Here is a 14,662-nt window from a genome sequence, read left to right on the forward strand (position 1 = left end):
AAGAAACAAAATTCAGCTGATTCTCGCCACACATTATCACTAAAGAAAGCAAAGGAAGTTGTGATGCATAGAAACAGTATGCTGCTGAATGGCGTCTGACTTTCCTAGATTGCATTTGAGTCAATTTTTGGATATCCAAAAAGATTTGAATCTAGGCAGCCCCATAAAGTTGAAAAATGAGGCACATCATCCGAAGGTAAGGAGACATGTACTTTAATATCTCTCAGTCATCCAAAAATGAGCCATGCATTATTGTACTGTGAATATACACCACCTCAACTCAAGAAAACAAAAAGGGAAAAATTACTTTCCCTTTCTCATTGATAGGGCCCCAAACTGCTTAGACGATCGACCACAAGTCAGGTATGTCCAGAGTGTTAAGTGTAAATCTAGTCAGCGACAGTAGCTAATAAACTGCAGTGAAACCAAAGATGCCCAGTTAGGATCCCGTGATCTACCATGTTAAAAGCTACTGAGAGAAGAAGTTGGACCAATATAGAAGAGTTCTGTTGATCTCTTGTTATCAGGATATCATTGACCATTTTAGTGAGGGTCATCTCAAAGCAACAGTAAGATCTAAAAATGGACTGACAAGGATCTAGAAAGCCATAAAAGGATCTAGAAAGCTATAAAATTGTATATATATATATATATATATATATATATATATATATATATAGAGAGAGAGAGAGAGAGATACAACTATGCAGACTGTGCATAGAACACATTCTCAATAACTTTCCCAATATGTGGGAAGTTGAGGACAGAGTTCCAATTCCCTAGATTTTTAATAAGCATTCATGTCTTTTAGCTTTCAAGAATTTTGTAGAATGTCCAGATTTTTGCCTCATAGTTTTAACCTGTTCCACACAAAATATGTAATTTCCGGGAAAATAACTGAGGTTTAAATTCACTAAATAAAGACAGACATTTGAGTTTCAGTCTTTATATCATTCAGGAAGTGCATGCCAATGCAATCCTCTAATTTTAGCAACTTTCTAAGTTTATAACTTCAGTATTTAAAATCTCTCCCTGATTTTGGGTGTTTGTCCAGAATTTTTATTGGTCAAGAACAAAGTGGATATCCACAGCTGTAAGTAGTACAGAGGCATCAAACTCCTGTCACATTGCATGAAATTTCTGGAGAGGGTGATTGATAAATTGATATGCAGAGTAGTAGAAAGGAAGATGGGAGATGAGCAGTTTGGATACATATCAGGATGCAGCACAATTGACCTAATGTTTGCATTAAGACAGCTAGTTGAGAAAAAGCTCGAGATGAGGATAGAGTCCAACAGTGCATTTCTAGACTTGGTGATAGCAAATGGAAATTCCCAAAGAAACCTGATTTGGGCAATACTGAGGTGGTTCAAAGTCTCAGAAACATTGTTAGAATCAGTGCAGGTTATGTACAAGGACCCAGTGACTCAAGTACAAACAGTACTTGGTCTTATAGAGGGGTTGTCAGTGGGAGTGGGTGTATAGTAGGGTTCATCTCTGAGCCACTGCTGGTGACTGAGTACATTAGCAAGTCAGAGGGGAGGAATCAACAAAGTTGATTTATGCAGATGATGTGGCATTACAGGTCAGGCAGACTCTGAGCAAGAACTTCAGCAAAGGATATGAAAATGGAATGCAAAACTGAAGGCACATCAGATAAAACTAAGGGCAGATAATACAGTGGTAATGGCAGTAAATTGGAGAAATCAGAAGAAGATGAGAAATGAGATAGAAGGGAAGATAGTAGAACAGGTTAATAGCTTCATGTATCTGGGAGGTGTGGTTCACAGGAAGGGAAATGAAGAGGACAAAGCTAGAATCAGAGTAGCTGCAGCTAACTGGCATAGAGTGTCAGGTTTAATGTATGACAGAAGAATGCTAAGGAAGCTGAAAAGTAAGGTGTACAAAACAGTGGTATGACCAGTACTACTGTATAGTACAGAAACTTGGGCAGGTAAGGCAGAGCATATGAGAAATCTAGAGGTAATGGAAATGAAGTACCTGACAAGGGTGGTAGGATATATACTATGTGACAGACAAAGAAATAAGAACATAAGAGCAAAAGCCAAAGTCGCTCAAATTGCAGAAAAGATCAAAAAGAACAGATTTTACAGTGGTTTGGATACATGTACAGAAAAGCAGAATACAATCTGGTGAGGAAGATTTGGGATAGATAGGAAGAAGGTAAGAAGAAACAAGGGCATCCAGCAAAGATGTGGATGAATTGTGTGAGAGAAGATCTGTGAGAATCAGGCATAAGTGTCAAAAAAGGCAGGAGTGGAGCATTGAATCAAACCAGATGGTGACAGTCAACATGACACCCTGACACCATGTAGAAAAATGGAAAGAAGGGGGTTGATGATGACGACGATGATGATGTCAATGGGTATGTATAGGTATGTGAGCATCCAGTGCTAAATTCTTGAAGATCAGGAGAACCAATGCCTTTTTTAAGACCTATGAAAAATCCCAGTCTTCAAACAGAAGCAAACAGTTTCAAAAATCAATGGACCTAATGATTCAGCTGTGAGCTTAACCTCAAAATGACAAGATACAGTAGCAGGAAGGTGGAATATTGCTGATCCCATTCTTGTGAGTTCATCATAATCAGGATAATATAATTCAGTCTAATAGAAGTTTGGAACTCTGACTAAAGGAAAACCACATGGCCCAAAGGCTGATTCCTAGGGAAAGTTGTGCCTTAATTTGGAAGTCTTGTCTACAAAAGAAACATGCAATAACCCCATATTCAGCAAAGACGAAAAGTCTTCTAGTGAACTTTAAAACCTTCATGACCACTTTGCATATCTAATCATTGACCCAGGCATTAAAATCCCATTACATAAAAGACATTGGGAAGTCATGAACTAAGTCAATGTGAAGATATGAAATAAATCCATCCATCCATCCATCCATCCACAACCCCTTTTTCCCATATTTGCACATGGGGCTGGGGTGTCCTTTCAACAGTGACAGTCATCTAGAGCCAAAGCTTACCCTCTTCAAAAGCACCTCAGCTATACTGGTGGATGGTGCACTAGAAAAACTGCAATTCACACTTTTATTCAAGACATATTTAAAATATTTATTTCTTTTAGCCTCTACTATCATCATATTTAGGCTTCCTAAATGATAAATAGCCAAATTCTTGCTAATATGCTCTTGCCTTGGACTGTATATAACACAGTACCTTGGTGGGACACAACAAAAAAAATGCATTCAAACATTCATCCAATCAGCTCTGCCTGATGATTGTCATGTTAGTATTACTGAGTAAATCATTGATAACATGATCATCCTGACACTACATAACATACTCTTCAATAATATTTCCAGGGGCCTTGCCCTTTCTACTGGTTACAGGAATCAATATGGCACCTCAGGTACCACTGCAATACAGGAAGGACTCCTGTTTTCATAATGTTTTACCCCAAAATGGTGTGAAATCACTTTAACCGCTATGCCCCCTCCCAGTCACCCAGATTTGAGTATGTAAGAAAAGGTTTCCTGAATCCAGCCATATGTTTTTTTTTTTTTTGCCAACCAGGTGCCTGCAAATAAGAGGAAATGTAGAATCAACAGGCAGAGAAACAAATGAGCTTAGATCTAAAAAGGAGAACTCTAGGGCAGGAGAACCACACCTCAAAGCCAATCATTAGTATTAATAGCAGTCTACATTAATGGTTATAAATAGGCACTCATAATTTTAGCAAGTAATATGATATTTGATGTTGTAATAAAATATAGAATGTTAACTGGGATTGAAAGAGCAGAGAACCAAAACCTTAATTATAACAACAATTTATAAGTAGCCATTTTTGAAAAAAAAACATAGGCTTGCATATGAATCAAAGCTGGCCATTGATTTATTAGATAATAAAAAGGGTTTGTGTAAACATATGGATGGTGCAGTGGTGCAGTGGTTGCATTGTTGCCTCACAGAAAGAGATTTTCTGGTTCAATTCTTGACAAGGGTGCCTTCTATGGAGAGTCTGCAGGTCCTCCCTGCATCTGTGTGGGTTTCCTCAGGGTGATCCAGTTTCCTCTCATGTTACAAAGGCATGCATCTGGAGTGTTTCTCCCTGGGCCTCCACTGAAAATTGGCTTTGTTCCAAGTCAGACTTTCCCAGTAAACAAATGTTAAATAAATAAATATATGAGGATATGGTTTGGTTGATGCCTCATGTCTGGCACTAAGATAAGGTTCTGTGTTTATAACTAACCCTGAGATTTTGGCTGATTTATTTGCTCCTAGTTCTTTGGCTGATCTTCTATAAATGGTACAGACTTTTATTTTCCACCAAATGTAGTATGTAGCTATTCACAAATGGTAGAATATATAAAACTATCTTTAGACTGCATTAAAAGAACTCAGCATCTTGTCCAGATGGACTGAATGGTTATTTTCTTAAGAGGATTAATTGATGGTTTATATATTTGTTTGGTTTATTTGTTTTAGAAAATTTTAAGTGAAGGTTTTATTCAAAAAATTTGGAAGAAGCTTTGGACAAGGGTAAGGTGGTCCACACAGCCTATCTGGACCTCGCCAAGGCCTTCAACACTATCCCCCAATCATAGATAAACTTACTAAGCTGGGCATTAATCCCTCAATGGGTTGCCAACTGGCTTACTGCCAGAACCCACACAGTAACAGCAGCCGACTCCAAATGTGGCTCCAGACAAGTGACAGGGATCAGTCCTGGGACTGCTCTTGTTTGGCATCTACTTCTCTGAAGTACAGGCCAACACTAAGGGACTCTAGCTAACAAAATTCGCAAATGGCTGCAAACTGGGAGCCATTATTGAATCCCCAAAAGATGTAGATATTCTACAAAAGTGTCTTACAGAAACAGATGCTTGATGCCAGAGCCATGGGCTCAAGCTCAATCCCAAGAAAGGTATAGTTATCCCTTTTGGGAAAAAAACATGTACCCGTGAATTAACACATAGGTGGCAGTACACTAAACACTGAAAGTGTGATAAGAGACTTAGGGACACAGGTGGACAGTGGTCTCACCTTCAATAACCACATCGCCACAACAGTCAGGAAATCCTTCTATGTGGCACATCTCATCACTAAGGTCTTTTCATCCAGAAAAAAGCAGGTTATTGTCCCACTGTACACATCCCTCATTAGACCCTTTATAGAATACAATGCCCCATTTGGTATGTACCTCTCAAGACATCTGCAACAACTGGAAAGGCCGCAGAAACATCTCACTAAAAGAATCACAGGCCTAAAGCAGATGCCCTATGTTGACCGTGTAAAAAAACTCCAGCTATACTCAGCTGCATATCACCTACTCAGAGACGATCTCTGCTTAACATACAATGCCATGTCAAACCCAGAGCTGTTGGACATGCTACACTTAACTCATTCACTCCAATGGAGCTCAGAAAGTTTGCACTGTGACTTCCAATGGGCGGAGTCTAACCCTTTTGACAAAATCAGTCCTCACATTTCAAACAAATGTCCATATTTCTGGAACCATAGGAGTTATGAAAGAAACATAAATTGCAAACTCTTCAGCACAAACTATTTTTATAGTGGTAGCATTCTTTAGGTTCTAAGTCTTAAACCGAATTTTATAACTCAGAGTAAAGACAGTCTCCCGGATTCTGTAAGCCTTGCATGGCATGCAGGATTAGTGCAGGAGCTCTAGCAGGCAATATGTCTGCCGTGCAATCCAGGAATAGCCTGCAGGGGCGTGCACAAGCGCTCCTACATATGTCCTGCACGGACTAAGCCCCTGTATGCAAATCACCCCATTTGCAGGAGAAATCCATGCAAATGAGGTGAATTTGCAATCCAGGAAGCTTGAAACCAGCCATGCAGGAATCGTGTAATCTGCAGAAATGCACTTGCTTAGTAGGTTATGTTCTATACCATGCTTCGTGAACACAGGACCTGTAACACACAACACAACCAGTCCAGAACACCACTCCCACTTCCAGGACACACACTTTGCTTCCCTGGGAACAGTGCCAGGATATGCAGGTGTTCACATACACCATTCCAGTTGTTAACATCAGGTACAGGCATATTGTATGTGGGAATTACTCAGGCCTCTACAACATTACCCTACAGCCACTACAATTTGTGGGTCCATGTGCTATGGCAGAACCACTCACTACAGACACATGGGGGAATAAATATTGCACCTGTCCATCTGCAACATGGGTACTCACTGTTCCACACCAGAGGTAGATCACCATTGTTGATATCTGACCATACCCACCTTTCCCTGGACATCCATATCCCATCCCCACCCCCAGGCAAGGTTGTCACTGCAAACAAACTGTATTTAGCACAAGCAGACTCTACACTTGTGAAGACTGGGGTGGACGACTTCAAAGGACCCATGCTGGGGGACTATACTGGCCACTCAGCATAATCCTTGACAATTGCATTCTATGAGCATGTGTAAGGTTTGCATTGATCATGCTATCCCACATATACCCATGACTGCTCCACAACAGAACACCTGTCAGGTGTACACCAGCCATATATGAGTCGTCCAACAGACAGAGTGAGCTAATACATTGCAGAGCTATAGCCCACAGAGGGAGGACATCTGTGAACAGTACCGGCATGACACTTCAATCCCACATAATCATCACAACACAGTGTTGACAGTGGAATTGTCCAGACAATGCAGATAGGGCTCCCCTCAGTCTGTTATTGACGCCCACTTACTGTTAGAGGTCCTCAGCAACCCTCTTCCAGCACACACCAACAACATGGATATGGCTTAGCACATTCAAACCCTGGGATCTCCACTGTGTCCCTGCTTGACTGAGGCACAGCACACTAGCCTCACACGTTGCCTTATGTGACCTACTTTACAGTGGCACAGTAGCCTACTGTACTGGGGATGCAGATGCCAAGCACACTCTGGCTAAGCTGTCATTTCCTAGGGCAAATAGCCTAGTATTGATCTCTACACCCATATGTTTAATTGTCAGATGCACAATATTTGTTGCTGTTAGACTGTTTGCAGGTCTTTATTGCCATAGCATTCCCTGTTCCTATGAACAACTTGTGTATCTGTGGAAGATGTTTGAATATGAGGGCGATCCACTATATCACTTATGTCTCTGTAGTCATTTACTGTGTGCACTGTGCAGATTGCTGTGTTGTGGTTGGTTCCTGGAATGACACGTACAAATACCAAATATGTGTGGCCAACTGCTAAACGAAGATATGGCCTAAGTGTGTGAGCATGCCCAGTTCAGCCTTTCCATGGCATGTTGTTTGACATATGCCTCATTTATCAAAGTTTGCGAGCATGCCCAGTGTGAGCTTTCCATATGTTGAACTCTGCAGTCCACCACATATTTGGGTGAGTGTGAACTTCAACAATATCTCACGTTTATGGTTGTGTGTTGGATGTCATGTTGTGCACTTACTAGCCAACTGCTTCGTGTCTGACCACAACAGGGATTATACTGTGCCTGCAGGGATTGCATGGGATACTTTGCATACAGTTGTCAACATCCTTTCATAATGACCTAAGACTGTAGTACCGTATAGTGTACTGGTTCAGTACTTTCACTGTGGTGGACAGTATCCTGGGCTTTAGTCCTATCACTGCTTGACATCTTCATAGTGAGCACAACAGACTGTGTAGGGGCCAGTTGTGCACATATGACCATGTTGCATTATGTTCAGATATGGACTACCTACACCAGGCTTGTCCAACATTGGTAGTGTATTCCACAACATAGGTGGACATTGGCAAACAATAGCGATGTGCCCTATGCCATTTATGATGCTAGTCAGAGAGTGTGTTTGTCCTTTGACACACATTGTAACTGGAGTTTGCCATGACATATGTCATGGTTAGTATACTGTGCCTCCGTCTACCTGTGACATAACAGTGATACCCAGGGTAAACCTACCATCTCCCATCCACTCATCAAGATTCCTCTTGAGGGATGTCGATGGGTGACTCTCTGGCTAACCTGTACTGGGAGTTTACTCAAGAGTGGGGGTGGCTTCTGTGTTATGGATCATTCAGTACAGCTTGTCCTATGTATGTCAGTGCTGGGGTTCAGGTCTCTCATGTGCATAGCTCACTGCCATTCAGATTGTACAAGGTGCAGCATGTTCATTGATTCCAGCTTGGACATGGCTTCATACATCAGGCACAGCTTGCCTCTGGGTGGGCAATATGGCAGTGTGTGGAGCTGCAGTTTGTTTAATCAGGCAACACATGGCATCTGTTCATGCTCTTTGCTACTCCTGGTGAGGTACTGTTGTGGACTTTACAGTTGATGGAGGTGTCTGCTGAGGTACATCCCACAGGGGCTATTGTAGTCAATTGTGTCGCTGATGAAGGATGACTGCAGAGCCACAGTGACCTCCCCTTATCTAGATCTGACAACCTTCATGATTGGGTGGGTATATGGTATGTTTCTGTGAACACTACAGCCACATGTTTGTCCGATGCAGGATATCTATCCACCTTGTGTCCCCAGGTCTCTCATTACATGTTAGGTACGTAATGGGTTAACACCTGTGTGGTAATTGGTGGGCACTCACTGTATATCCATGGTGGTTGTCTATACACATTTCTGCAATTAGCTTGCATACATGGCTATGGCACCAGTTGTCTGTTTCTATGTGGCCCTTTTGTGGGTTGCTTGTGTCAGCTTGGGGACAGATATGGTGGGCAGTTTGTACTCCTCTGCATACATGTTCAGTCACAGTCCTTCCATGTTGGCCTGTACCTATGGGACATATATACAGAACGGGGGAGGTCCCAGTACCAAGCCTTGTGGGATACCACTTATATCTGGTTTGTAGTCTGACATGGATGCAGCATGTCTGACCATGTCAGTTCTGTCCTTGGTCTGGTTTGCAACCCCTCTACTGACATAGGGGTTTATATTTAAGCTGGTGAACATATCCATACTGAACACGTAGGGTATTGTCTGGAAGCATTTGCATGGTCCAGCTACGCTGTGTGGACCACATTGCCCTCATAGATGACCTTAATGACTGTTTCAAATGGGTCAAACATGTTTAGGGGCAGGATCTGCACTTATGACAGCCACACTGGGTAGGGTCCGGTGTCAGTAGGTCCCCGATAGCTTTATGTCTGCGGTACATGCTGATCCTTTCCATAGCTGTGCAAACCAAGCTTGTCAGGATCCTGGGGTGGTAGTTTGCAGTATCCATTCAGGCAACACCTTTGTTGTGAAGAAGCACTGTTGTTGTACACTGCTCTTTGGGTACATATCCTGTGGTAAGGCTGACATTGAGCAGTAGTGTTATTTGGCATTCCATTCTTCTTGGAGTCCATGTTGGCCTCAACCCAAGACACCATCTCATACCTTTGCTGCTGTGTGTTATGCTTTGTAGATGATGGCTGTTACCTCAGCATCTGCAATGTCAGGGGGCCAGCAGTCTGTTGGGATAGATATTTTGCATTCTGGGGGGGGGGGGGTTTGCACTGCACCTATCAGGTTGTATGTTGGCAATATGTGTGTGTGTTTGGTATGTTGTTTGTAATATCTGTGTGATTCGGAGCATATCTGTGAATTCCCAACATGGTTCCTACCATCAGTTGAGTAAGCCTTGTGATTATCCTTAGTGTCCTGTACAATGTGTATCTTCATAAGTTCATAGGTTCATACTAGGCTATCCACCCTAGGGCATTAGTAAGCCTAGCCAGAGTGTGTGTGTCTTTCGCAGCCCCTTGCTATGGGAATATTATGGCCATTTATGATTTTCTTTACTGTGCCTCTGTCTGGACGTGACACAGTAAAGACCCCCAGTGTACATCTACTATCATCCATCCACTTGGCAATATTCCTGTTGAGGGGTGTCAGTGAGGGGCTCTGCCTAACATGGAGTGGGATCCTGTTCCAGGGTGTGGGGAGCCTCTGGGTTATGTATCTGTCCCTCCAGCACATCCTATTTCATTATGTGTTGAGGTTGACATCTGTCACTCTCACAGCTCCAATGGCTTTGATTTCCTGGGGTGGAGCATGTCCATTACTCCTGTGTTGGACATGGCTTTGTACAACAGACATACAATGCCTCTGTGTAGGCAGTCTGTGACTGCATTCAGCTGGGGTGTCTACAGCCAGGCAGCATATGACATATATTTGACACCCTTTATCCTCTTGGTGAGGTACCTTTGAGGTCTTCCTAACCGCTGCAGGTGTCAGGTATGGTACATCCCATATGAGTCATTGTACTAGATTATGGGTCTGATAAGAGAACAGTACAGGGGCACAGTGACCTCTGTTGATGTAGATGTGAATCCTTTCATGATACTGTCACTGTATTATCTGCCCTTAGAACACATTCTCAATAACTTTCCCAATATGTGGGAAGTTCAGGACAGAGTTCCAATTCCCTAGATTTTTAATAAGCATTCATGTCTTTTAGCTTTCAAGAATTTTGTAGAATGTCCAGATTTTTGCCTCATAGTTTTAACCTGTTCCACACAAAATATGTAATTTCCGGGAAAATAACTGAGATTTAAATTCACTAAATAAGGACAGACATTTGAGTTTCAGTCTTTATATCATTCAGGAAGTGCATGCCAATGCAATCCTGTAATTTTAGCAACTTTCTAAGTTTATAACTTCAGTATTTAAAATCTCTCCCTGATTTTGGGTGTTTGTCCAGAATTTTTATTGGTCAAGAACAAAGGGGACATCCACAGCTGTGAGTAGTACAGAGGCATCAAACTCCTGTCACATTGCATGAAATTTCTGGAGAGGGTGACTGATAAATTGATATGCAGAGTAGTAGAAAGGAAGATGGGAGATGAGCAGTTTGGATACATATCAGGATGCAGCACAATTGACCTAATGTTTGCAGTAAGACAGATAGTTGAGAAAAAGCTCGAAATGAGGATAGAGTCCAACAGTGCATTTCTAGACTTGGTGATAGCAAATGGAAATTCCCAAAGAAACCTGATTTGGGCAATACTGAGGTGGTTCAAAGTCTCAGAAACATTGTTAGAATCAGTGCAGGTTATGTACAAGGACCCAGTGACTCAAGTACAAACAGTACTTGGTCTTATAGAGGGGTTGTCAGTGGGAGTGGGTGTACAGTAGGGTTCATCTCTGAGCCACTGCTGGTGACTGAGTACATTAGCAAGTCAGAGGGGAGGAATCAACAAAGTTGATTTATGCAGATGATGTGGCATTACAGGCCAGGCAGACTCTGAGCAAGAACTTCAGCAAAGGATATGAAAATGGAATGCAAAACTGAAGGCACATCAGATAAAACTAAGGGCAGATAATACAGTGGTAATGGCAGTAAATTGGAGAAATCAGAAGAAGATGAGAAATGAGATAGAAGGGAAGATAGTAGAACAGGTTAATAGCTTCATGTATCTGGGAGGTGTGGTTCACAGGAAGGGAAATGAAGAGGACAAAGCTAGAATCAGAGTAGCTGCAGCTAACTGACATAGAGTGTCAGGTTTAATGTATGACAGAAGAATGCTAAGGAAGCCGAAAAGTAAGGTGTACAAAACAGTGGTATGACCAGTACTACTGTATGGTACAGAAACTTGGGCAGGTAAGGCAGAGCAGATGAGAAACCTAGAGGTGATGGAAATGAAGTACCTGACAAGGGTGGTAGGATATATACTATGTGACAGACAAAGAAATAAGAACATAAGAGCAAAAGCCAAAGTCGCTCAAATTGCAGAAAAGATCAAAAAGAACAGATTTTACAGTGGTTTGGATACATGTACAGAAAAGCAGAATACAATCTGGTGAGGAAGATTTGGGATAGATAGGAAGAAGGTAAGAAGAAACAAGGGCATCCAGCAAAGATGTGGATGGATTGTGTGAGAGAAGATCTGTGAGAATCAGGCATAAGTGTCAAAAAAGGCAGGAGTGGAGCATTGAATCAAACCAGATGGTGACAGTCAACATGACACCCTGACCCCCATGTAGAAAAATGGAAAGAAGGGGGTTGATGATGACGACGATGATGATGTCAATGGGTATGTATAGGTATGTGACCATCCAGTGCTAAATTCTTGAAGATCAGGAGAACCAATGCCATTTTTAAGACCTATGAAAAATCCCAGTCTTCAAACAGAAGCAAAGTTTCAAAAATCAATGGACCTAATGATTCAGCTGTGAGCTTAACCTCAAAGTGACAAGATACAGTAGCAGGAAGGTGGAATATTGCTGATCCCATTCTTGTGAGCTCATCATAATCAGGATAATATAATTCAGTCCAATAGAAGTTTGGAACTCTGACTAAAGGAAAACCACATGGCCCAAAGGATGATTCCTAGGGAAAGTTGTGCCTTAATTTGGAAGTCTTGTCTACAAAAGAAATATGCAGTAACCCCATATTCAGCAAAGACGAAAAGTCTTCTAGTGAACTTTAAAACCTTCATGACCACTTTGCATATCTAATCATTGACCCAGGCATTAAAATCCCATTACATAAAAGACATTGGGAAGTCATGAACTAAGTCAATGTGAAGATATGAAATAAATCCATCCATCCATCCATCCATCCATCCACAACCCCTTTTTCCCATATTTGCACATGGGGCTGGGGTGTCTTTTCAACAGTGACAGTCATCTAGAGCCAAAGCTTACCCTCTTCAAAAGCACCTCAGCTATACTGGTGGATGGTGCACTAGAAAAACTGCAATTCACACTTTTATTCAAGACATATTTAAAATATCTATTTCTTTTAGCCTCTACTATCATCATATTTAGGCTTCCTAAATGATAAATAGCCAAATTCTTGCTAATATGCTTTTGCCTTGGACTGTATATAACACAGTACCTTGGTGGGACACAACAAAAAAATGCATTCAAACATTCATCCAATCAGCTCTGCCTGATGATTGTCATGTTAGTATTACTGAGTAAATCATTGATAACATGATCATCCTGACACTACACAACATACTCTTCAATAATATTTCCAGGGGCCTTGCCCTTTCTACTGGTTACAGGAATCAATATGGCACCTCAGGTACCACTGCAATACAGGAAGGACTCCTGTTTTCATAATGTTTTACCCCAAAATGGTGTGAAATCACTTTAACCGCTATGCCCCATCCCAGTCACCCAGATTTGAGTATGTAAGAAAAGGTTTCCTGAATCCAGCCATATGTTTTCTTTTGCCAACCAGGTGCCTGCAAATAAGAGGAAATGTAGAATCAACAGGCAGAGAAACAAATGAGCTTAGATCTAAAAAGGAGAACTCTAGGGCAGGAGAACCACACCTCAAAGCCAATCATTAGTATTAATAGCAGTCTACATTAATGGTTATAAATAGGCACTCATAATTTTAGCAAGTAATATGATATTTGATGTTGTAATAAAATATAGAATGTTAACTGGGATTGAAAGAGCAGAGAACCAAAACCTTAATTATAACAACAGTTTATAAATAGCCATTTTTGAAAAAAAAAACATAGGCTTGCATATGAATCAAAGCTGGCCATTGATTTATTAGATAATAAAAAGGGTTTGTGTAAACATATGGATGGTGCAGTGGTGCAATGGTTGCATTGTTGCCTCACAGAAAGAGATTTTCTGGTTCAATTCTTGACAAGGGTGCCTTCTATGGAGAGTCTGCAGGTCCTCCCTGCATCTGTGTGGGTTTCCTCAGGGTGATCCAGTTTCCTCTCATGTTACAAAGACATGCATCTGGAGTGTTTCTCCCTGGGCCTCCACTGAAAATTGGCTTTGTTCCAAGTCAGACTTTCCCAGTAAACAAATGTTAAATAAATAAATATATGAGGATATGGTTTGGTTGATGCCTCATGTCTGGCACTAAGATAAGGTTCTGTGTTTATAACTAACCCTGAGATTTTGGCTGATTTATTTGCTCTTAGTTCTTTGGCTGATCTTCTGTAAATGGTACAGACTTTTATTTTCCACCAAGTTTAGTATGTAGCTATTCACAAATGGTAGAATATATAAAACTATCTTTAGACTGCATTAAAAGAACTCAGCATCTTGTCCAGATGGACTGAATGGTTATTTTCTTAAGAGAATTAATTGATGGTTTATATATTTGTTTGGTTTATTTGTTTTAGAAAATTTTAAGTGAAGGTTTTATTCAAAAAATTTGGAAGAAGCTTTGGACAAGGGTAAGGTGGTCCACACAGCCTATCTGGACCTCGCCAAGGCCTTCAACACTATCCCCCAATCATAGATAAACTTACTAAGCTGGGCATTAATCCCTCAATGGGTTGCCAACTGGCTTACTGCCAGAACCCACACAGTAACAGCAGCCGACTCCAAATGTGGCTCCAGACAAGTGACAGGGATCAGTCCTGGGACTGCTCTTGTTTGGCATCTACTTCTCTGAAGTACAGGCCAACACTAAGGGACTCTAGCTAACAAAATTCGCAAATGACTGCAAACTGGGAGCCATTACTGAATCCCCAAAAGATGTAGATATTCTACAAAAGTGTCTTACAGAAACAGATGCTTGATGCCAGAGCCATGGGCTCAAGCTCAATGCCAAGAAAGGTATAGTTATCCCTTTTGGGAAAAAAACATGTACCCGTGAATTAACACATAGGTGGCAGTATACTAAACACTGAAAGGGTGATAAGAGACTTAGGGACACAGGTGGACAGTGGTCTCACCTTCAATAACCACATTGCCACAACAGTCAGGAAATCCTTCTATGTGGCACATCTCA

This window comes from Protopterus annectens, chromosome 1.part1 (genome assembly GCF_019279795.1).
Source record: "Protopterus annectens isolate FY-2018-M chromosome 1.part1, PAN1.0, whole genome shotgun sequence".
Taxonomy (NCBI): Eukaryota; Metazoa; Chordata; order Ceratodontiformes; family Protopteridae; genus Protopterus; species Protopterus annectens.